Source organism: Psammomys obesus, unplaced genomic scaffold (genome assembly GCF_907164565.1).
Source record: "Psammomys obesus unplaced genomic scaffold, mPsaObe1.curated_primary_1811, whole genome shotgun sequence".
Lineage (NCBI taxonomy): Eukaryota > Metazoa > Chordata > Mammalia > Rodentia > Muridae > Psammomys > Psammomys obesus.
Window position 1 is genome coordinate 40,712,213 of NW_026585895.1, and position 26,498 is coordinate 40,738,710.

At 36.5% G+C, this 26,498-nt stretch overlaps 1 protein-coding gene across 1 annotated transcript in view; it reads left to right on the forward strand.

The window, feature by feature from the left end:
- The window catches only part of Lrp1b (LDL receptor related protein 1B), a 2,073,786-nt gene that overhangs the window by 829,292 nt on the left and 1,217,996 nt on the right, over positions 1–26,498 (forward strand). The window lies entirely within an intron of this gene.

Below are 26,498 nucleotides of genomic sequence, written 5' to 3' on the forward strand. Positions count from 1 at the left end.
CTCGCTTAAACTCATGGAGGTACCCTGATTGGTAGTTCAGTCTCAGTGAGCCCTTATGAGTCCAGGTTTGTTGCTTCCTTTATGAGTCCAGGTTCATTGGTTTTCTGGGTTTTCTTGTAGTGTCCTTGATCCTTCTGGCTCCTATAATCTTTCTTTCCCCACTTCAGCAGTATTCCCCAAATGATGACATGATACTCCTAATATGGATGGTAAATATTTGTTTTATACAACTGTTTTATATAAACCTATTTACTGTTTTCAGCACTTATTCGTATAAAATATATATACACAGTGCATTATAGTGGGAGGAAGCATTGACGAATAGCTATCTTAAGATTAAGCCTATGCATTAGCTAAGTGGTGCAAGTTTATTATATGGGAAATCCAAAGTAGGTACGGTTGCCTGTTAACTTGTTCATTTAAAAGCCTATTAAACAAAACAGGTTAGTACAGAGTAGGACAGTGGTCTTAAGTGTCAAGTGACCGCAATTTATTTTATTAAATCTGACTGTAAGGTCCACAGTTTAGAAATACTTATAAAAATTGAACACACAGTGAAGAGTACAAAATCAGAGAAGGAATGGAAAAGATGAAGGTTTAATCAAGGGGAATAAACATGTGTACAAATTGCTAATACACTATCACACAACAGGGTGACTACAAATATACAGTTATCTGTGCCATATGTCTCAAATAGCTACAGGAATGATTCGAATGTTTTTCATGGAGAGATGTGTGTGTGTGTGTGTGTGTGTGTGTGTGTGTGTGTGCATGTGTGTGCTGTGTGTGTGTATTAATTAAATATAAGTAAAGTTAGTTAAAAGAAAGAAAAGTCTTCCCTAAATCAATCAAATTTTTTTTATAATTGAAACAATATGTATGAAGTTATCAACATTCTAAGAAAATCAACATTAATTCAAAGGAAAATGGGAGGAATCAAAAACATAACTGAATTTGGATTTTAAACATTTTTTTAAAAAAGTAATATAGTTGTGCTACTATTTTTGAACTGAAAAATATAATATAGTATATTCATTTTATTACCACACAATACTATATTTCTGTTTTAGTGAGGGCAATAGAAGGCACACTATCCTGAATATTTCAATGGAGGTAAATTATGAGTATAAAAGGACTTATGCAAACATTGTTCAGACAATCATCTGAAATAATAAATACACAGTATGAGTATATATTATTGTATATAGAAGAATTTTCTTGAATTAGATAATATTTGTTTAACATAATTGTGAAAAACACTGTTAAATGAAACCAATTAATTTTCCATGATAAAAAAACTGACTTTATTTTTGTCTGTTATTTCTTTATTGTCTCTATTTGTTGCCTGACAACAACAATCTCATCTGGATGAACCTCTCCTCTTCCTTCTTCACAGATTTTTGTTTCTATATACATTCTGAGATGAACTCAGTAAAAGCAAAGCTACATACATGCCCTCATTTGTACCCACATATTAAAGATTAGCTTTCCCGGGGTCTACACTATACAGAGACTTTGCCCTGATACTGTGTTATTTCAGGTAATATCAGAACATTGCTTTTTTTTTTTTTTTTTTTTTTCAAAATGTGACTTGTCAAAAACTATTAGGAATGCCTTCTACACAGTGACTGGAATTTATCTGCATGAAAAGCATCAATATGGTAGATGATTGAGGTCAATAATATGACATTTCTCTAAAATTCACATTAATTAGAAATTCATTTAAATTCTAAGAGTTGCATTTTATAATATCAGTTACTAGGAGTTACATTTTTTGTTCATTAATTTTGATTCTGTCCTAATGTCTGAATGTTAATACCGAATTTATTTTCCATGTTCAAAATAAGTCTATAAAATAAATGTATATTACTGCTATTATCTTACCACATATCAGTTAAGAATGATTAATAATTTTACAATTCTCAGGAATGTTTAGTTTGAAAAATAATAAGCTGATGTAAAATAAGGAGTTACAATTTTTATAGATGCCAGCTAGGTAGACATGGTTGCAAGGTAAAACTTTTTCATTTAATGCATCATGGTACATTGTCTAAATATATCTAAACTCCAAGAAAGATGCCAATATGAAATAAAATTCACCACACAGCATTGATCATTTTTAATAATAAATCAGATTTTAGTGGGACCCTTGAAAGGGGCAGAATATCTTTAAAAGTTTAGAATGCCCAAAAGGGTTTTAAAATGACCAGACATATCAAAGTCTTTATCTTATCTTGCTACAGATGATAAACTATACACCTGATGATGACACACCCATGGCTGAGGAGTTACAACCGTATCACCATCTAGAGAACAGAGAGAAAACATTTCGGGGATGGTGCCCTTGTAGGTTTGCAGATGCTTCAGTAGATGGTTTCATATCTGTGAATATATGAGGATATTTATTCAGACTCAGTGGGTCATAGTTAAGAACAGAAAGAGGATATGAAGTTAGGATGGAGGGGGGTGAAAGTGAAAATATTGAAGTGGGGAGCTGGTGCACATATGGCCAAAATGCCCTTTATGCATGTGTGAAATTCTCAATTAGGATTATACATATACATATATATATATATATATATTATAGGTGTATCAAGAAAATGATATAGTCTTGTGAAATCTGCAAACTACAACAATTAATAACATGACAAAATATTACCATTAGTATAACAGTAACACTAATGATATAAACGTCTGCTCCATAAAAAGAAACACATTCATGGAACTGTAAATCTGGTCAAGAATCATCTGTTTGGTGCTCGCAGGCCTCAGGGATAAATTACTACTATTACTTTTCTAATTAAAAAAAATATCAAATTTTCTCCTAAATTTATATCTTTCTAACCATATATTAATGCAGCTCTCAGGACTCATTAGCACAGAATCAACAACTGGCCAGAGGCCAGAAAGTAATTTGCCAGCAAAAAATATGTGATATCTATATAATATCCCTTCTGAAAGCTCTGGGACTATTGTGGAGAGCAGGTTGGAGAGACTGAAAAAGCCAGGGTCCAGGAAGAATGGAGTGAAATAGTATCTTCTAAATCTCACAGGACTGCTGTATTCATGAAAATAAAGCAGCTGTGTTTGTGTACCCAAGATCAAGCCAACCAATATGTTAGCATAGAAGGATGACATGCTCAAGAGTTACACATCAACACACACAAATAAAGTCAATTTTAATTATTAATAAAAACTAGTTTAATTTGTCTGTGTGACTGCTTTGCCTGAAGGTATGCAAAGGCACAAAATGTATGTCTGGTACGGTCAGAGATCAGCAGAGTTTCAGATCCCCAGGAACATTGAACTGTAATCAACCTATGGGTACGAGAACCAAGCCCAAGTCCTCTACAAGAGCGAGTGCTTTAATCACTGAGCTGTTTCTGCCTTCCAGAGAGTCTGTTTTCTTTAACACTGTGAGCTCTTCCCCACTTTTTCTTCCAAAAGGTTTACTGTGTCTAGTTTTACATTGAGATCTTTGATCCACTTGGACTTCTGTTTGGTGCAGGGTGATGGAAATTTTTCTACATGAAGACATCCAATTAGACCAGCACCATTTGTTGAAGATGCTATCTTTTCTCCATTGTATGGTTTTGGCATCTTTGTCAAAAATCAGGTGTCCATATGTGTGTCTCTGGGTCTTCTGTTCGGTTCCATTGATCCACCATTCTGTTTCTATGCCAGTACCATGAAAGTTTCTACTACTGTTGCTCTATAGTACAACTTGAGATCAGAGATGGACATACCTCCAGAAAATCTTTTATTGTAGAGGATTGTTTTCAGCAATTCTGGGTTTCTTGTTATTCCATATGAAGTTGAGATTTTTTTCTTTCAAGTTCTGTAAAGAATTGTGTTGGTAATTTGGTGTAAATTGCATTGAATCTGGAGTTTGCTTTTGTAGATGGCCATTTTTCTATGTTAATCCTGACAAGCCATGAGCATGGGGGATCTTTCCATCTTCTGTTCTTTTATTTCTTTCTGCAGAGACTGGAATTTTTTTTTTTTCATCCAAGTCTTTGACTTGCTTGGTTAGAGTCACACGGACATACTTTATGTCGTTTGTGGCTATTGTGAAGGGTGTTGTTTCCCTAATTTCTTTCTTAGCCCTTTTGTCTTTTGTATATACAGGAGGGCAGGTGATGCTCAATGTATCTCCACACTCAGAAGCACAAATTATGCTGCAAAGTTATTAAGAACAAGAATAATGGAAGTTTGAAGAAAAAAAAATGTGAAGATATGTCTGAAAGGAGTTAGAGGAACACGTAGAGGGTGAATATGTTCAAAATACCGTGCATGGAATGATTTAAAGCTAATAAAATACTATACTATTAAGTAAAGATTACATAAAATCAGGCACATTCCATGTGGTAAGGCCATAGACTGAGATATTGCAAAATGCAATTTTCTTATAAAAAATTCTACTGTTTAATACAAAGCATTTCATAGTATAACTAATAGTATATAATACTTTTTTTGCTAGACAACATCTATTGCTATTCCTACAGTGAATATGTAACAAACATTATTTTTTTATTTTATTTTTCTTTATTAATTACACTTTACTTTGTATCCTCACCCGTGGTTCCCACCCTCCTCTTGTCCCAATCCCTCCCTTCTTCCACCCTCTGCCTGCATGCCCCTCCCCAAGTCCACAGATAGGGGAGGTCTTCTTTTCCTTCCTTCTGATCCTAGTCAATTAGGTCTCATCAGGAGTGGCTGCATTGTCTTCTTCTGTGGCCTGGTAATGCTGCTTTCCCCTCAAGGGGAGGTAATTAAAGAGCAGGCCAATCAGTTCATGTCAGAGACAGTCCCTGTTCCTATCACAATGGAACCCACTTGGATACTGAAGTGCCATGGGCTACATCTGTGCAGGGGTCTTAGGTTATCTCCATTCATAGTCCTTGGTTGGAATAGCAGTCTCAGGAAAGACCCCTGTGCTCAGATATTTTTGGTTCTGTTGCTCTCCTTATGGAGCTCCTGTCCTCTCCAGATCTTACTGTTTCCCACTTCTTTCCTAAGATTCCCTGTACTCTGCCCAAAGGTTGCCCATAAGTCTCAGTATCTACATTGAAAGTCTGCAGGACAGAGCTTTTCAGAGTTCCTCTGTGTCAGGCTCCTGACTTGTTCCCTCTTTTCTCCTTCTTCTGATGTCCAGCCTCTTTGCCTTTCTGGATAGGAATTGAGCATTTTAGCAAGAGTCCTCCCTCTTGATTAATTTCTTTAGGTGTACAGATTTTAGTAGGTTTATCCTATATTATATGTTTATATGAGTGAGTATATACCATGTGCATCTTTCTGCTTCTGGGATAGCTCACTCAGGATGATATTTTCCAGATCCCACCATTTACCTGCAAATTTCATGATTTCCTTGTTTTTTTATTGCTGAGTATTTTTCCATTTGTAGATATAACACAATTTGTGCATCCATTCCTCCACTGATGGGCATCTGGGCTGTTTCCAGCTTCTGGCTATTACAAATAAGGCTACTACAAACATGGTTGAGCAAATGTCCTTATTGTGTACTTGAGAATATTTTGGATATATGCCTAGGAGTGGTATAGCTGGATCTTGAGGAAGCGCTATTCCTAGTTGTCTGAGAAAGCGCCAGATTGCTTTCCAGAGTGGTTGTACAAGTTTACATTCCCACCAGCAGTGGAGGAGGGTTCCCCTTTCTCCACAATGTCTCCAGCATGTGTTGTCTCTTGAGTTTTTGATCTTAGCCATTCTGATGGGTGTAAGGTAAAGTCTTAGGGTTATTTTGATTTGCATTTCCCTGATGGCTAATGAGGTTGAGCATTTCTTTAAGTGTTTCTCTGCCATTCGATATTCCTCTACAGAGAATTCTCTGATTAGCTCTGTACCCCGTTTTTTATTTGGATTACTTGATTTTTTGCTGTTTAACTTCTTTAGTTCTTTATATATGCTAGATATTAGCCCTCTGCCAGATATAGGGTTGGTGAAGATCTTTTCCCAATCTGTAGGCTGTCATTTTGTTCTGAGGATAGTATCCTTTGCTTTACAGAAGCTTTTCAGTTTCATTTTATGGGATAATTTTTCACCCAATAATATGCTAGCTTGCATGACATTTTTGTAGCCATCTGCTTAATACTTAATTACTTTAAAAGCAATTAACAAAAATGTCTGTTCCTAGTCAACATAAGAAAATAAAAGCCATGACTTACATAAAAAAATGTCTTCTGAAAACTAAAACTTTACCACGATTATGAAAGCTGACATCATTTGGATAAGACATGCAAGGTTCATTTTGAAAACATAAATGGAACTCCTTTACGTTTAAATAATTTCAAATGAGAATGTTATTAATATAAAAATTTTGAGGTAGTACTATTGCTAGTTTTCTGAGAAAGCGCCAGATTGATTTTCAAATTGGTTGTACAAGTTACATTCCCATGAACAATGGAGAAGGCTTCCCCTTTCTCCACATCCTTTATAGCATGTGTTGTCACTTGAGTTTTTGATCTTAGCCATTCTGATGGGAATAAGGTAAAATTGCAGCGTTGTTTTGATTTGCGTTTCCCTGATGACGAAGGACATTGAGCATCTCTTTAAGTGTTTATCTGCCACTCAATATTCTTCTATAGAGAATTTGATATTCCTCTTTTGTGAATTCTCTGTTTAGCTCTGTACCTCATTTTTTAAATTAGATTACTTGGTTTGTTGATGTTCAACTTCTTAAGTTTTTTATATATTCTAGATATTAGCCCTCTGCCAGATGAAGGGTTAGTGAAGATCCTTTCTCAGCCTATAGGCTGTCATTTTGTTCTCATGACAGTGTACTTTGCTTTACAGAAGCATTTTTTTTACAGAAGTTTCATGAGGTCCCATTTATTGATTGTTGCTCTTAGAGCCTGTGCTGTTGCTGTTCTGTTCAAAAAGGTATCTCTTGTGCCAATGGGTTCCAGGATTGTCTCCACTTTTCCTTGTAACAGGTTTAGTGTTGAATTCTTTGATCTACCATAACTTTAGTTTTGTGCAGGGTGCTAAATATGGATCTATTTGCTTTTTTTTTTTTTGCATGCAGACAACCATTTGAACCACATGCTATCTTTTTTCCGTTGTGTTTTTGGCTTCTTTCTCATAAAACAAGTATCTGTAAGTGTGTGAGTTTATTTCTGAATCTTCTATTCAAACCCATTGATCCTTCAGACTGCTTCTATACCATTACCATGCAGTTTTTATTACTGTTTCTCTATAGTACAGCTCAAGATCCAGTTATACCACTCCTAGGCATATATCTAAAATGTGCTCAACTATACAAGGACATTTGCTCAACATGTTCATAGCAGCTCTATTCGTAATAGCTAGAAGCTGCAAACCACCTAGATGTCACTCAACTGAGGAATGGATACAGAAATTGTGGTACATTTACACAATGGAATACCACTCAGCAATTAAAAACAAGGAAACTATGAAATTTGCAGGCAAATGGATGGAAGTAGAAAAGATCATCCTCAGTGAGGTAATCCAGAAGCAGAAATGCACACATGGTATACACCCACTCATAAATGGTTATTAGACATATATTATAAGATAAGCATACTAAAAATATATACTCCTAAAGAAGCTAAAGATGAAGGACACTAGGGAAGACGCTCAATCCTCAATTCAGAAGAACAAACAAGATATACATTGGAAGCAGGAGGAGACAGGGAACAGACTAGGAGCTTTCCACAGAGGGCTTCTGAAAGACTCTATTGATTGAGGTATTGAAGCAGATTCTGAGACTCATAGCCAATCTTTGGGCATAGTGTAGGGAATCTTATGAAAGATAGGAAAGACAGAAAAACCTGGAGGGTAAGGAGCTCCACAAGGAGACTGACAGAGCCAAAAATAAATGGGCACATTATACCCCAACCCAGGACCATGCATGGATAGGATTTAAATCCCTGCTCATATATAGCCTACAGACTGTCTACAAGTGGGTGTCACAGTAAGGATAGCAGGGGCTGTCTCCTCCTTGAACTCAGTTGCCATCTCTTTGATCATCTCCCCTGGGGGTTGCAGCCTTACCAGGCCACAGAGGAAGGCAATGCAGTCAATCCTGCTTAGATCTGTTAAGGTAGGGTCAAGAAGAAGGGAGGAGGACCTCCTCATCAGTTGATTAGGGGAGGGGCATAGGGGAAGAAGATAGAGGAAGGGTTGCAAGGGAGAGAACCACAGCTGGAATTCCAAGTGAATAAACTGTAATAAATTAAAAAAAAGAAAAAAATGAAAATGTTGCCAAGATTATACCATGATTTAAAATATATTTCATAGGATGTTTGCATCCTTAAGTAATTATTGACTCATTACTGAGCACAGCAGTTAACTGATAATTAAACCTGCAACATTTATTTAGCTCTCTATTGTCATATATTACAAACTGACAAAGGAATCTAATTAAAACAAAAGTGGATCAAGGGGCTACTAAATACTCTCCATAACTTTGTTTTTCTAATGCTAATCAATCCATCACATAAGAGCCAAAATAATCTTTTTAATGTGAAGAATTATTAGATTAGCCATACTCTACCTGCCTGCCTCGCTTGTCATCATCTTTTATGATTTTCTCCTAAAGCTGTTACTGTCTGGTAATGAATACTCCCCGTGTGTTGCAGGCATTCCTCACCCCCTCCTGTTTTCATTTGCTTTTGTTATTCTGTGGTCCTTTAACTCTCCAATCTTTGAGGCTTCTCCTCCTTCTCTCTCTTGTAAGCTGTTCACTGGTTCACATGCACCTCAATTTTTTTTTTCTGATTGGTTTGTAGATGTTATTTGTGCTAAATATTTTTACATCATATATTCTAATGGACTCCAACCTGCTTTTCTTTTATTTTGACAATTCCAATATTAGAGTATTAGACATTTCTCTTTCATCCTATTCTCATTAAAATGAATATTGGTTTTGTATTTGAATTCTCATTCTACTTAGAATGTTGGTTAAAGTGAATCTCCATATTTATCTTTGCTGTGAATGGGACAGTGCCTGATATACAGTTGGAATTATTAGGAAGGTGCTGACCTACTGAAAGAATGAAAAGTCACCTGTCATGAAAGGGATTTGATACTCCTAACCTAGCTCATTGTGGTAGCACCTCTTGATATGAAATGAATATAAGGTTATGGTAGGTGATGTTAACCATTTTTTTTCATTATGTCTATAATAAACTTCTGATAAATAGCCCATATATCTTCAAATGAATGATTTGGTATACAGATTGTCATACATTTTAATTCATGGATGTTTGGAACTGGTACCAGATAATACTCTGTAACACTGCATGTCATTTTATGAAAATTAACAGATTATCCTTCTAAGTGTGTTGCATAAATCTTTGAGTACCGCTGACTTAAATATTTCACAAGAAGCTCTCTACCAAGCAATAGATGGTCAATATACAAGAAGATAAAACAAAAGTAATAAAAGAAACACTAATAGACAATAGCAGCCATTGAAACTATGTTTAATCGAAGAATACAAATTTGACTAAGAATAAAATGCTTAAGAAATACTGAACTAAGGAAAATTCCATAATTCCTGAAGACATACGATGTTACTGACAGAATAAAACAGAATTTTCCTGATTATTGTGATTTTTAGTCACAATAACACAGGGGAACTCAGCTCAAGCAAGGCGTAAAAACTGATATGAGACAGATGATGAATATACATGCACAATGAGTAAATTATTATGAGTGTAGATATACATTGAAATGTTTAAAAAGCTTAATAAGCAGGAGTTATGTAGTCTCACCTCCTTTGGATGGCTTAATAAATATATATGTGTGTGAGATAGGTAACATATATTGTATATGAACAAGATCCCTATTATGTGTAAGGAGTGTTGATTACAACTTAAACAAAAAGGAAGGAAATCCATGATTTATCATTTATTTAGTTTATTTTGAAGAAGGAATATGCACACTTTATTTGATCCTTGAACTAGCATATATATGTATTTTGTTTATCAGAGGCTTAATATTCCCAGTATTACCAAATTTGCATCAAGAACAGGCAATTAAGCTTAATGGTCTACAATCATCTAGAATACATACATTTAGGCATTTAGAAGAAGAATTTAGAAGAATTGTTTCTGTGAAGTGTAAAGAGGTGAAAAAGGCAAGTGAGGGAGAAGTAACTAAAATTAAATACATAATTTATTAATATATATACAAAATCTTCAATAAATGAAAGGATTAAAATGCAATAAATTAAAAAGAGTCAAATCCAATCTAAATGAAGACTAAAACAGAAGAGAATCGTATTCAGAAAGAGAATTATAAAGGCCCAAGTTCCTTGTAACACGTGTGCGACACAGAGGTTCAAGATATGACAGATTAATGTACCACTTGAAATTTAGCACTGATTGTGCCAAAACAGAATTTTTCTTTGATTTCCGACTCTGAAACAATTGAATTAATCTTCATGGCTATGTGCTCTCATCTTTTTAAGAGTCATATAGACAAATGCAAGGGTAGAGGCTTACCTAAAGTCTGCATTTGTATCAAAACCCTCTCTCTAGCACACTTCCCGTTTCTACATTCTTTCCTCTCAGGTCACAGTGGTCATCTTCTCACTGCTGTTATAAAACTCTAAGCCCCACCCTTCTTTACTAAAACTATGGGAGCTGTCCCTGTAATTTAATAACCCAAACAATTTACTTCCTTTTCAAAGACCTCACATTTCCAATACTCTAACTATGATGTCATTTGATAACTACTGAGGAAAAAAAATATCAAAAACTTAGAGTATATTTCAATGGAATATTTTTAACCCAAAATTTATAACTTTTTGCATCCAGAGTATAATATTTTAAATTTTGTACAGGTATAAGTGTATACATTTATGTGTGTGTGTGTCTTGCACTTTTATATAGACAGACATTACCTAAGAATTTGTCTATAGGATAAATTTATCGGAGAGTGCTGTTGTCATTCAGGTATAGAATGTGGTTTGTATTAAACTTTTTCCCAGAAAGTTTGTTTTTATTCATCATCATTAGTATTATTATTTACAATTTATTCACTTTGTATCCCAGTTGTAGCCCCCTCCCTCATCTCCGTCCTGTCCCTCTTTTCCCCCTTCTCCCTCCCCTGTCTCTCTTCCCTAGTCTACTGATAGGGGAAGTCCTCCTGTCCCCCCTTTTATATCCTCCTTCTTCCATAAGACTCCCTGTGCTCTGTCCAAAGACTAGCTGAGCATCTCTGCATCTGTCTTGATCCCCTGCTGGTTGGAGTCTTTTAGAGGACATCCGTGGTAGGCTCCAGTCCTGTTTCTTCTCTTCTACCACTTCCAGTGTGTATCCCATTTTCCCTTCTGAAAGTGAATTAAGCATCTTCCCTAGGATCCTCCTTGCCATTTAGATTCTTTAGTTATGTAGATTTTAGTATGTTTATCCTATATAATATGGCTAATATCCATTTATAAGTGAGTATATACCATGCATGCCTCTCTGCTTCTGAGATACCTCACTCAAGCCATATGCTAGCCTCTTGTTTCCTGTTTCATTGTGTGGTCTATTTCTGGCTTCATGATGCCATTCGCCATGAAGCCCTTCCCTTCTATTTGACCACTATAGTGTATGGCAAACTTTTGCTTTAGCTCCTGTCTCACTGTAGGGTTCACTAAACTCAGGGCATAATATGACTATGAGCACTATACCTGGGTCCTGGGATATGAATTCAGGTTCAATGGGCAATGGGCAAACCTGATAGAGACATGTAGGTTAATGCAGGAATCTTATACTGAAATATTTCACTGCATTTACAACCACACTGAATATGAAGAGCAGAATGTGCTATCAAGGTTCCATAAGCCAGTTTGTTGCGGGTAGAAGAGATAACTCCATTTGTGTTCAGCTTTTGATCTGATTGATAGTCCCATCGTTCCGTTTTTCTGAAGCACTATGTCATTATCTCAAAAAAATGTTGCAGACAGGTTATCCTAAGTGCTTATTTGCTTTCAACCTTTGGAATATTAAGCTTTCAGGATAATGATTTGAAATGTTTCACCTCATGACTAATTTTTAATACTTCATCCTTAGTTTGCTATATTTGTTTAAAAAATATTGCTGTAACCTGACTTCAGATGAAAGTACAAATCAACTTAAGGATAATAGTGGTAGCTGAATGATTACTTTTCATCAGAAATAAACTGACTTTATGATACGCTAGGGTATTGCTACTGTTTTCTATTTATCTGAAAAGTAAATTAAATGTCACAGTAGTTTCTGGAATTGAGTTCATCTTATTAAAACTTAGAAATACATTAAATTAAATCTGAAATATGAGCATCTGATCTCAAGTATGCTTTTATACAGACATGGGACTGTGTTTTTGCAAAACATAATAGCTTATATTAAGTTTCAAATTATTTTTCTTGTAACTCCCTGTTGTTATTTTATTCGGAGAAGTTAACGGGTTATTGTATAGTTAATTTCACATACATCCTTAAGACCCAAGGGACAAAATAATCAAAACTCTTTAACCTACTGGAGGAGGTACATGATTTACTTTTGAAAGAATTAAGGGTGCACTGTGTTAAAATTTGATTTTTATTGGCATTTTTGGTCACTCACTGCAATTACCATTTAAATGTGTGCTACATTATCAGAATATAAAAATTGGAGAGTATTTCTCACTGGACTTGTAATATATCAAGTTTAAGGAAAAGCCACAGTTACATCTGATCCAATAAGAGGTTTGCAAAATTAAATTTATATGCAATTAAAATTAAAATAACCTTTAGAAACAATAGTGTTTTCTCAACAAAGTCTAACTACATTAATGCTCTACGCATGATGTGTTTTCAACTTTTAAAAGTCTATTGGCTCTCTAAAAATTGTTTTGATATTTTTTTGTGTTGTGTTAATATGAACTTTGTAATTTTGGCTAAAAATGGTGGTTTCTATGAATCATGCATGCATCCACTTTCTATTTTTTAGGAGATTAAAGACAATTTTTAGGCAGAAAAGCAACAGAATTCAGAGAAGGAAGGAGTAGAAAATAAAGCACTGTCACATGTAGAGACACAGATAACTAAACATTACTACTTTTTTTCTCCTTCTTTGTACAGTTCCAGAAAAACTGGCAGCAAACTAGGGAGGTAAAGCATTTTCTGAAAAACTGGCATGCCCAGGGAAAGGACAAAATATAGAAAAAAAAATTCACCTATGCATCACTATAGTGAAAGCCCTAACTGGTGACTATCACTACCCTGCTCTTTTTAAAACAAATGATTGGTTTCCTACCTCAAATATAATAATAATAATAATAATAATAATAATAATAATAATAATAAAACATTGGAGTCTCATTTTAGAAGAATTTATTACAGTGAACATTTTGTATTTTGAACCCAAATAAAATAGGAAAAAAATAAATGAAAAAAAAATCTTGGAAGAAAAAAAAATGAGTAGATGAGAAGATCCTTTTTAAAAATATTTTTTATTTTAATTTTTATTAATTACACTTTATCCACTTTGTAGCTATCTGTAGCCCCCTTCCTCCTCCTCTCCCAATCCCACCCTCCCTCCCCCTTCTCCACACATGTCCCTCCCCAAGTCCACTGAGAGGGGAGATCTTCCTCTCCTTCCTTCTGATCCTAGTCTATCGGGTCTCATCAGGAGTGGCTGTATTGTCTTCCTCTGTGGCCTCATAAGGCTGCTCTCCCCTCAGGGGGAGGTGATCAAAGAGCAGGCCAATCAGTTCATGTCAGAGACAGTCCCTGTTCCCATTACTATGGAACCCACTTGAACACTGAGCTGCCATGGGCTACATCTGTGCAGGGGTTCCAAGTTATCTCCAACAATGGTCCTTGGTTGGAATATCAGTCTCAGGAAAGACTTCTGTTTTCAGATTTTTTTGGTATTGTTGCTCTCCTTGTGGAGCTCCTGTCCTCTCCAGGTCTTACTATTTCCCACTTCTTTCATAAGATTCTCTGCACTCTGCCCAATGGTTGGCCATAAGTCTCAGCATCTGCTTTGATATCCTGCAGGGTAGAGCCTTTAAGAGGTCCTCTGTGGTAGGTTCCTGTCCTGTTCCCTGTTTCTTCCTCTTTGCCTTTCTGAAGGACATTTGCTCAACCATGTTTGTAGCAGCTTTATGTGTAATAGCCAGATGTTGGAAACAACCCCGATGCCCCTCAACTGAAGAATGGATACAGAAACTGTGGTATATCTACACAACGGAATATTATTCAGCAATGAAAAACAAGGAAATCATGAAATTTGCAGGTAAATGGTGGAACCTGGAAAGGATCATCCTTAGTGAGGTATCCCAGAAGCAGAAAGACACACAGGGTATATACTCACTCATAAATGGATATTAGACATAAATATAGGATAAACTTACTAAAATCTGTATACCTAGGGAAGCTAATCAAGAAGGAGGACTCTGGCTAAAATGCTCAGTCCCTATTCAGAGAAGACACTTTTTAATGCTATCCTAATGTTAAAGAGTTCTTGTTGCTACTTTGAAATAGCAAATCTTCTTATTTCTTTAACAAAGAATACTTGAAAAATAAAATTTAAAACATCATCCTACAAACTGCATCCTAGCAAACAAAACTATTATAATCCCAAGGATACTCAAATGAGGGAGACACACAAATTAAGACAGCAGACATTAATTTAGGACTATCTAAATTTACGATATACCAAATAGAATAGGAAACCTTAAAAGAGTAACTTAAGAAAATGTTCCACAAATACATGAATTATGTTGTAGATTGAGAGGTTGTTTGATCACTGATATGAAAAATAAAAACTAGGTTGTATCCAATTATCTTTTATATACTTGATATCATTGCCCATAAAAAGGATGTCTGCATCTGTTTGCTATTGTTATTACAAAAGAAAATTTACTACAACTGGGTGACTTAATATAATCCAAAGTACTTGCTTTGGAGCTTTGGAAATTAAATGTCTGAAATGTGTGTGATTCAGATAAAGTCAAATGCTAAATATTTTTATAGGCTGTACTGTGACACTCCTTGCCATCAGTGGACACATTGACATTTCTTAGAATAAAAGCTACAAACTGTCTAACATGATAATAAAGTAGAAAAAATGCTGATACCAAACAATAAATTATTAATCATTCATTTATTCATAATTCAGTTAATTCATAATTATTTTTCAGGTACATGTTATATACTATGTATTTATATTATAGTACAATGATGGCAATCACAGAAATCATATTTAGTGGGGAAGGAATTAGATAGTAAGGAAATAAGAAGGTGTAAAATTCAGAATAATAAGTGATAGGTTCAAAAGAAAAGGAAGAAAATTAAATAGGTCCTTCAGGTTTATTTGTAAATATAAGTAATTTGAGCCAAAAGTTCTTCACTGAGAACTTACGTCTAGCTGGTCATGATAAAAAATTAAACATAAAAATTACCTAGCACCAAAAAATGTAAAAGTCATATTGTCTGATATTGATTCAAAACTTGACAGCTCTTCAAACGGGATATATGTTTGAGGAAGAAAATTAGTTGAAACTAAATATAATATACAAATAATTGACTAGACATTAAGATAATCGCTACAAATATATTTGACATGCCTTAGGAGCTAGAAGAAATATCAATAAGTAAAGATATAAGACTCATGCAAAGCTATGAACGGAAGTGTTTATCATGAAAATTAAGCAGTCAGGTAAAAGTATTCAACACAGGAATAATAGAGGTGTGGATACTGAAAATTAAGTTGGTAAAAACATAACACCGTGATTCAAAAAAGGAAACCCAGAAAAGTAATAATTCAGGTATCACCAAAAGGACTGACTAAACACGTCCTGAAAGAACAACACTGTATGTTCTAACGTGCTCAAGGGAAAGGCAACGTGGACTCAATCCTACACAAAGAACTGCAGGCAATTAAGAAATGCCCAGAGCTAGAGTAACAGTCTTCCCCAGGGAAGAGCAGACCAATTGGTTTCCAATCCTTCGTCCTGAGAACATGCCTACATACGGGTAATACACTACAGACTGAGCAGGATATGTTTAGGGATATCCATGTATCTGCATACAAATATATGCATGCAAAACAGGCCATAAATTGCCTGAGAATAAGTAGCAGTAAATGGAAGGCTTGGAGGTTGCAAAGGGAAGGAGGCAATTACGTAATTAAAATTTAATCTTAAAACATGAAAGAAATAATTTTTTAATATGTGGTGAAGCTATCATCCAGTAATGTGACAATGTCAAGCGCTACTGTAAACGCGTGATCAGATGCTTGCTTGAGAAGAACAACTGCAGACAGGACAAGAAGAAGACATCTTTTTAACAAGTGCTGACCTGTGACCAGCGTTTGGGTGAAACTTTTGGCTCTAAGTAGTGCCTGGGGAGTGGGCTTGACATCCTTCTAGGAAAACACATCTGAAGAGTGGTAGGGAAGGCAGAAGTGGAGCTTGATCTTAGCATGAACCAAGAAACACAATGTGCGTATTCAGAACGCCTCCAATGATCCCAGCAAAGACCAACGATAGGGGTTTCCATGGTAACAGGCCAGCTTCTAGTGGCCTTGCTTTAGTTTAGCAGATCTTTTCCATTATCCCAGCAATTGCCATGCACAGGAATGTCGCTTTCACTATTTCTGTTGTTTAAGAACTAGTATTATTAGTCTTTTGTCTAAAGTTACACCAACATAGAAAATATTTGTTGTTTGGATCTGCCGTAACTTACAGGGTACAAGGCACAGAAATACTCAGAAGGAAGGGAATAACAAGAGAGATTCAGAAACAAAACAGTGTGCTAGGTCAGTGCCTGGACCTTAGCATCCAAATTTCAAAATTGGGTGTGAACCAATACTGCAGATCTAAAATCTCAATGAAATGCAAGCACATGGAACATAAAGTGAAGTTACAGGGTTTTATAACTAAATAAATCAGTATTTGACAATAAAACAAGTTCTTTTAATATATACTATATATGTGTAAGTATACAATTCATTTACACATACATGCAAATACTGAAGAGATCATTAAAACCTTAATAGCAGAGAAGGCAGAGAGAGTAAAACCTTATGAACAGTGAACACTTGAGAAATGAACATAAATTGCTAGAAGGTAGATGCAAGCTCAGTAGATAAACAGTCCTTAAATTTAAACTTGTTCAGGTCCAGATGCTGGAGGGAAACACCGTTTCTAAGCAGTGTGCCCAACAGAAGGAAAAACCTCTTTAGTGGAAGTGCCACCTTTCACAGACACAGAGCTTAAGATCTCCCAGAAGTTTGCCCAACATCTGTGACACCACACATGAAGACCTACCCACTGACAGCAACTGACTTGCAAATACTGCCTAGAAGAAAGAATATTTACAGACTGAGTGTATCACATAAATGTGTTCAATCAAGGCTGGAAAAAGATTGCATCTGGACTCTATATAGTTGCTCTCTTCAATATGTACGTGTTTATCCTTTCCATTACCCCCGCCGTCAATCAGAGAGCTGTCTCTGTGGTGCACTGTTCTTATTCTTGTTTCTCTTGGTCCCTTTTGTGTTTGTTTGTTTGTTTTCTTTTTGGTCATATATTTTAACTCTGCTCATTTTTCTTTTTTTCAGTCTTTCCTCCAGAACAGTCTGCCTTGGTTAGAAATGCCCATTTCTCACACTCCCGAAAGTGGAGACTCTCAGTATCTCTAATTGCATCTTTTTTACTTTGTTCTTTATATTCTGCCTTAGGCCAAAAGATCTCCATCTCCACACTGTCTCTGATACTCACCTAATTTATTTTTCCATCTTTCTTTATATATCAACACCATAATCAACAGCCATACTCTGCATTATTTTCGTGACATTCTCAACCACCATAAATAATGCATTAGTGCTCACAGTCCTATCAGTATTTCTTTGCTTCTGTTTCTTCTTCCTCAAAATTTTACCGCTATTGTGTTTTTATACATTACATACCCATTGATGGTGACTGTTTTGCAGAGAGTGTTCATTAGATTATTAGAAGAAAAGTTGCATTTCCATCCTGGAAAAATTTATTAACTCTTGAACATTGCAAACAATGCCATTGAAATAATAAAAATCTTTTGAAATAGGAATGCATGTGTCTCAAACATAGATGTGCAGGTACAGTACACGCGAGGTCCCATGGCTCCTCTGAGACTAACCAAGTATCCAGTAATGACCTTGAATGGAAGTCAAACACACAAAATCTCAGACAAAGAAATCAAAAGACGGGGGCTACGGCAGAGACAGAAAGTAAATACTGTGTAATTAGTTAATTAATTCAAAAAAGTACACCGGATCTTGAGATAGCAGCCTTCCACAGGGGACCGCCAAAAGACTCTATCCACCAGGGTATGGAAAGCGATACTGAGAGCCATAGCCAAAATTTGCGCAGAGTGAAGGAAAGCTTATGGAAGAAGAGGGAAATAGAAAGACCTGGAGGGGACATGAACTCCACAAGGAGACAAAAAACCTGGACCCAGGGGCCCTGCAGAAACCGATGCTTCCACCAAGGCCCATGCATGGAGAGACCTAGACTCCCTGCTCAGAGGAAGCCCAAAGGCTTCTCGGTTTTAGAGGATCAGGGGTTTTCTCTGACATGAACTCAGTGGCTGACTCTTTGATCACTTCCCCTGGGGGCTGCAGCCTTGCCAGGCCACAGTAGAAAATGTTGCAGCCAGCCTTGATGAGACCTGATAGACTAGGGTCAGAGGGAAGGGGAAGAGGTCCTTCTCCTCTAAAGGGACTAGGGGAGGGGCATAGGGGGAGAAGAGGGAGTGTGGGTGGGACTAGGAAGAGAAGGGGGAAGAGGCTGCAGTGAGATACAAAGTGAATAAATTTAAATAAATAAATAGATAAATAAAATAGAGATCAAAAGATTAATTATAAGCTGTAAGTATGTTACAAAAACAAAGACAGTGCAAATTTCTGAATGATTTTTAAAGAATAAAAATAAGCAGCTGAAGGAAATAGAAAAATATGTCAAGTTGTATTCAATAAAGAGACAGTAAGTGTGGTAGTTGTAATGAGAATGTCCCCCAAGTAAAAGTGTTCCAGAAAGATTGGGAGGTGAAGGCTTGTTGGATGAGGTGGATCACTGAGTGTGAGCTTTGAGGTTTCAAATGACCATGCCATTCCCAGTTAGCACTATTCCTGACTCGTTATTGTGTCTCAAGATATAGTCTCTGAGCTACTGCTCCAGCACCATATCTTTGACTGCCATGTTCCCCACCATAACGTTCAATGACATTAACAATCTAGACCTTGGAGCACCAAATTAAATGCTTTCTTTTATTAGTTGCCTCGGATATGTAGCATTGTCACAGCAATAGAAAAGTTACTCAGTAGTAGGAATAAGAAAATTCAGTAAGTCAACTAAAACATCTCCATAGCAAATCTCACCAATAGACTTTATCAAAGGAAGGACAAGGTGTGAAGACAGGGTAGGAACCAGAGAATTAAGATAATAAGGAAAAGAGTGGACTGGAGAGATGGGCCAACAGTTATGAGCACTGGCCACTTTCCCGGTATCCCATTCCCAGAGCCCATGTAGTGACTCACAGCCACCTGTAACTCCTTAGGGGTTCTGACCTCCACAGGGGTCAAGTACACACAACATAAACAGACATACAGGCAGCCAAAACATTCATACAGTAAAAATAAAGATATTAAAAAAGATATAACAAAGAAAAGTTCTCCAGGATGTATGAAAAGAACATTCAATATGTGTGGCACTGAGAAAAGATTAAATTTATGAATCAATAGCATGGAATATGGAGAACCTTTTCAAGCTAAAGGCATAGAAAATATTTACAAAATAATCATAGCATAAAGGTTCCCAAATCTAGGTAAAGAGATGCATATTCTGATACCGGAGCCATTTAGGACACAACCAGAAATACCTCAAATGTGACCTCCTCATGTCACATGATAGTTGAAACACTAACAGCGCAGAAAAAAAAAAAAAGAAAAGAAAATTTCTATGAAAGGAGAACCATTGAAATCACAGCTAATTTCTCAGCACAAACTTCAAAAAAAAGGGGTGGGTCAGACTACTTGTTTCGGATTCTCAGCTCTGAGAGTTCAGATCATTTTAATCATTGGGGCATTTTGAACAACTGAACTTTTTGTGTATACAAACTGAAATCATCAATAATGACTACTTATTCGCATATCTCTTAGTAAGCCATCTCACTTGAGATAATAACTGTCCTTGATGTTTTTGGTCACTGTCTGTTCTCTCTTTTTACCTTTTGGTAATGGCTTCTGGAGCCAAGACGAGACTGCAATTAGGGCAACATGAAAAAGCTTTATAATTCCAAGAAATACTAACTGACTAACACTCCAGTGCTGGCTTTCTTCAAAGAAATTGTTTACTTCTCTAACTTTTTAAAAAGATATATATTTTTTTATTTTTTTCTTCACAATTTATTCATTATATATCCCAGTTGAAGCTCCCTCCCTTAACTCCCCCAGTCCCACCCTCCCTTCCTCTTCCCCTCATCCCCTTAGCCTAGTCCACTAAAAGGGGGAGTTCTCCACTATTGCCATCTGCCTATAGCTTGTTAAGTCTTATCAGGACTGCCTGGATCCTCTTCCTCCATGGTCTGGCAAGGCTTCATCATCAGAGGTGAATAATCAGAGAGCAGTCAACTGGATTCACAGATGCTGAGATTCAGAACCAAACTTTGGGCAAAGCACAGGGAGTCTTATGGAGAAAGATAAGGGTGAAATTACGGGACATGGAAAGGAAAAGAGACCAACAAAAGTAAAAGATATGTGCCCAGGGGATCCTCCAGAAACTGATACACCATAGGAGGACCATGCATGGAGAGGAACTAGACCCCCTGCTCAGATGTGGCTGGTTGGCAGCTCAGTCTCCATGTGGATCTCTGAGTAAGGGGAGCAGGGGCTGCCTCTATCATGAACTAACTTTTTAAATTCTCACATCACTTTACTGCCCTTTCTTTCCTTGGTCAGAAATAGAATTATGTTAATGAGATTGCTGTAGTCTCTCCTTTCAGAGATCACCTGAATTAGTGGAGAAGGAAATAAAACCTTTTAGAATATTTGCAAGGAATGTATTTAGTAATCTTGAATTTAGATCGGGGTCACTGCATACATTAAAGGCAGTTTTGCATTTGTAAGAACTTTATGAAAGTATTAGAGTAGCTTTTAGTGTATTGACACTAGCATTATTCTGCTGTTTCAAAGGCCTCATTTCCAAAAGATTTATGTGCTCTTTTTCTCACCCTCATGTAAAAATAAAAAAGAGAGATAGAAGGAATTTTTATGCTAAGACTTAGATATATTGAACATATTTTAAATGTATTGATATAGTCAACAAACAATAAACTGCCTGGTGCTTCTAATGTTGGACAAGTAATAAAATGTTATAGCATTTTTCAAATAATCAGAAGAAATAGACGTGATGGTTCTGTCTTAAGTTTAAGCAGATATTTGTTGGGTTAATTTCTGCTCACATCAGAATAGAGTACATAGGATAGATGATCAAAATAGAGGATAGATTTTTAAGAAGCTTTGTATTAAAAGTTTTTTATGATCTTTATTATTATTAATTTATTTTTATTTATTCACTATACTTCCAAAACATGGCGACTTTCCTCCTTTCCTCCTGACCCTACCCTTCCACCCTCTTCCCACTATCTTCCCATCCCTACTCCTCAGAAAAGGAGAGCCCCTCCCTCCAACCCACTCCAGCACATCATTTAGCATCACTTTTCTTGAGAAAATAATAATCTGAGAACAAATCTGAATTTGACCACTTTTATGCTGAAAGCAGCTTGGGTTCAGTCTGACTGAACTGGCAGTTAAACTGAACTGCACTGCACTGGCACTGAAAACATATTTGTCTCCTGTATCCCAGCCTGTTTCTGCTGGGTGTGTGATTTCTGACATGACTTTTGCTAAGTACTAAGATCTTTATGTAGTCTTGGAGTTTTGTTGCCTGAAAGGGAAATCTTAGTGCTTACCTGAGAAATGGAGATATTGGTAAAATGTGCTTCTGCTTCTCTGGCTCCAGGATTGTTCAGCTGTTCCTTAAACATAAAGTGCTGCTTGTTCTGAAAATAATGAGTCCCAAGAATGTGCTCCTCCAGATTTCCTAACTTAGTCTGGTTTCTGATTTCTAGTTCCTAAGGCAAATGGATGATTCCTCTTACACATTTTGTCAGAATTTCCAGCTCTTGATGCCTCAAATACTAGTGTTCTTTCTGTCTCTTGTTTCTGTGTACTCTTTTGTTTGTAGAATTCAACCCCATGGCCTCCATTATATAACCACTTTTAATGTACTATCAAGAAAGAAAAACTTACAAACCAGAAAATTTGGATGATTATTGAGAAATTTGGGAAATAACTGGTCAGAGAATTACCTGAGTAAAAATTTCACGCATTGTGAAATTTCCACGCATTGTGCATTCTATTACTTGATGTCTGAATGTAACTTATCTCACTAGGAAAGCTATATATACACAGAGATCATTGTAAGTAATCGTTTTCCATTCAGCAGGGTCCTGGATTTTAGTGTGGGCCTGGAGCTAGGTTTCTAGACAGAGAATGGGGATTTTGTTTCTCTCATGATCTCCTAGAGTGCTTTAGGGAGAGGCCTACATGCATGAGCCAGGGTGTGGAAAGAATTTTCCAAGTATTGTAATATTTAGCTAGCTCTGTTAGGAGGAGACCCCAGGTGACACTGGAAACATGAGTGATACCAGAGTGTTACAGCTCTTGGTTAAGCTGAGGTGTTAATCATGACACAACGATTCAGGCCATGCCTGGCAGGCTTGCAGCAAAGAAACAGGCCTGTCTAGTCCAAGACCCAGAGGGTGAGAAGGCAGGCCCAGTAAGACCAGGCCAATTACATAAATGATGAATCTCTGGCGGCCATGGTGGAAGGCTCACAGTATCATGTAGCATGCAACTAACCAGCACATGTATTTGAAATCAAGGGATTTCAAATAAAATCCCCCTTTGGGCAATATGTGGTGGGATTTTGAGGGTGAATGTGTTTGATTTACTTGGGTCAGGGGGTCTGGGGGTCAGGGATACTTGATTTACATATAGTGCTATGGTACCTCATTTTCCATGCAGTAACATTGTCCTATCACAAGAAGGAAAAAGCAGTACTTAATTATCCTATCGGTGGGGGAATCTTCAAGTATAATTGAAGGTCACTGCTGAAAACTAAGATCCTTAGCAGGGTGGAACTTTTCTAGGAATTCATAGATGCTTGCTGGACTGGTTTTCTTATCAGGAAATGGTCTGGCCTGTAATATTAACTGAAGGCTCTGTGACACTCCTTATAAAACCAGGTATATCCAGATTGGGGGTGGGAGACTTCTAAAACTCTTTGAAAAAAGGGAGTCCACCATCATATACCAAGTGCAAACAAATGGCTATCCGGAGATGTCAGACTCCCACCTAATCCAGCAATGTTCCACTTGTAATGAGGTTACCCTTTAATAAGAACGTTCTCTAAGAATATGTGAAAATAAGAGGAACTCAATCACAGTCTAAGTTTACAGTGATTGAAAGCAAAGGATGGGAAAATTTGTTTTCCAATTTCAGAATAAATCAATTAAAAAGTTTTTGTTTGTTTGTTTGTTTTTGCCTCATTTACTTTGTGTACTCCTACTCATTCCTACTCATTGTTTTGAAGGTTCCTTTTCAGGTAGGTGGTAACTATGTCAGAGCACATAAAGTTTCCATGTAATAAAGTTAATGCCCAGCAAAGAATATTTAAAAATAAATTATCCATGCTTAAACAAAATCCCAAATATGATCTTTCTCAGTTAATTGTTTGACAGACATCTCTAAAATAATGCCGAATGGACTTATTCTTACTTTGTGGACATATATCAAGGATAGATGGGAACAGTCACAATAAGGATTTCAAATTGAATACCAGTTCTTTTTTATATTTTTATTTTTTTATATTAATCACAGGTTATTTACTTTGTATCCAAGCCAAAGCCCCCTCCCTCATTCCCTACCAATCAGACCCTCCCTCCCTCATCTCCTCCCTGCCCCTTACCAAGTCCACTGCTAGAGGAGGTCCTCTTCACCTTCCATCTAACCCTAGCTTACCAGGTATCTTCAGGATTGGTTGTGTTGTCTTCCTCGGTGGCCTAGCAAGGCTGTTCCTCCCTCGAAGGGTGGAGCAAGGTCTAAGAGCCAGCCATTGAGCTCATGTCAGAAATAGTCCCTTTTTCCCTTACTTGGGTACCCACTTGGATACTGAGCTACCATGGGCTACATCCGAGCAGGAGTTCTGGGTTATATCCATACATGGTCCTTGATTGGAGAAACAGTCTAATAAAAGACCCCTGTACCCAGATATACTTGGTCCTTGTGGAGCTCCTGTCCTTTCCGGGTCATAATAACTCTCCCTTTTATCATATGGTTCCCTGCACTCTGCCCAAAGTTTGGTTATGAGTCTCAGCATTTGCTTTGGTACACTGCTAGGTAGAGTCTTTCAGAAGCCCTCAGTGGTAGGCTCCTGTCCTGTTACTTGTTTTCTCCTACTTCCAATGTCCATCCCATTTGTCTTTCTAAGTGAGGATTGATCATCTTACCCCGGGTCCTCTTTCTTGACCTAACTCTCTTATGAACATTGATGCAAAAATACTCAATAAAATACTTGCGAACTGAATCCAAGAAGACATAAAAGATATCATCCACCATGACCATGTAGGCTTCACCCCAGGGATGCAAAGGTGGTTCAATATACGGAAATCCATCAGTGTGATCCACCATATAAACAAACTGAAGGAGAAAAACCACATGATCACCTCCTTAGATTTCGAAAAAGCATTTGAAAAAATCCAACATCCATTCATGTTTAAAGTCTTGGAGAGATAAGGAATACAGGGAACATACCTCAACATAGTAAAGGTAATTTACAGCAAACTTATAGCCAACATCAAACTCAATGCTCAATGGAGAGAAACTTAAATAAATCCCACTGAAATCAGAGACAAGGCAAGCTGCCCGCTTTCTCCATATCTCTTCAACATAGTACTGGTTCTTTCATTTTTCCTTTTAAAATTATTATTACTTTTACAGTTTGTTCAATTTGTATCCTAGCTGTGGTACCCTACCTCATCTCCTGTTAATCCTACCCTCCCTCCCTCTTCTCCCCCATGCTCCTCCCCTAGTCCACTGATAGGGGAGGTCCTCCTCTCCTTCTATTTGACCCTTGCCTGGGTACAATTTCTAAAGTAAGATTTTATTTATTTATTTATTTTTGTTTTTCAAGGTCTGATGATTTAGTTGTTACTCTTAACAACTATTAATTTTGACTGGACTCAGAAATGAAATTCATAGTGAGGACAGCATATATATCCTGACAATTCATTCACAGTATTTTCCTTTGGCTTGTTTCACTCTTTTGGCCAAAATTTTAGCCCATTCTGCAGCCTCCTCCTTGTTTATCTTAGTACATTTCTTTTCAGAGCAATGTTCAGTATTTGTGCTGCAGGAATCATAGAATAACATGGAACTGAATCTTGAGTATTTTGATCCTAGGATACTTAACATTTTTTAATAAAGTCTTTATGATAACACATTGGCAAAAATAATCTTTCTTAGAGAGACTGAAGCATTTGCAGGTTTTGCTAGCTTCTTTGGGCCCTCACTTACAAGCCATATTACTATCAGCCCAAGAACAAACTTTTTTTTCTCCTTTTAAAACAGTATCCAAGTTCAGAACATTTAAATTGGCATCCATAAAGTATCCTCATACAGTCTTTTGGTCTATAACCAGAATGTCCGTTATCCAACAACACACACACACATGGGTAAAGACATTTGTTCATGGGAAAATCTTCTTTGATTATCCAGTGTCTGATTCATATCCCTTCACCCTGCTCCTCAACAGAGCAGCGGCATCAGTAGCTTCTGTGGCCGTGTACTTCTCCTAGTCTTCCTGAATGAATCATTAACAGCTGATAGCCAAGAGATATCAAGCTTTCCCTTGATACAGCCTGAGAGGCACAACAAAAAGAAACTTGGGTAACATCTTTCAAAAATGTGACTAAAAACAAAAAACAAGCACACACACACACAAAACAAGTTCCTACTTTAAAGAGAAAAAAATGTGACTAAATACAAAATCATGAATAGTAAGTGGGAAACAGTAAATATAGATTTCTTTTTGCCAATATATTTCAAATTAATTGTTTATAATTTGAAGCATCTGGTACTCTGTACTACCTGTGTTTTAGCTTTTGCAAAATTTCACTAATCCACTGTATAATTGAAAGAAGTTACTCAAAATTATTTTTGTTGACCTAAATTTTATTGTGGAAATCTTTTTAATAAAAGTGTGAAATAGAATGATGACGAATGAAATATGCTGCGATGAATAAAAATGATGATTCCAAAGCATATCACTTTTTATTTTTATATTTTAATTTTATTATTCATTATGAAATTATTAGTGATTCTGATCAAGGAGGTTATAATAAAATATTTAGGTTTATATTTTCATCTACCATTTATATGTCTGTGATTTTGAAC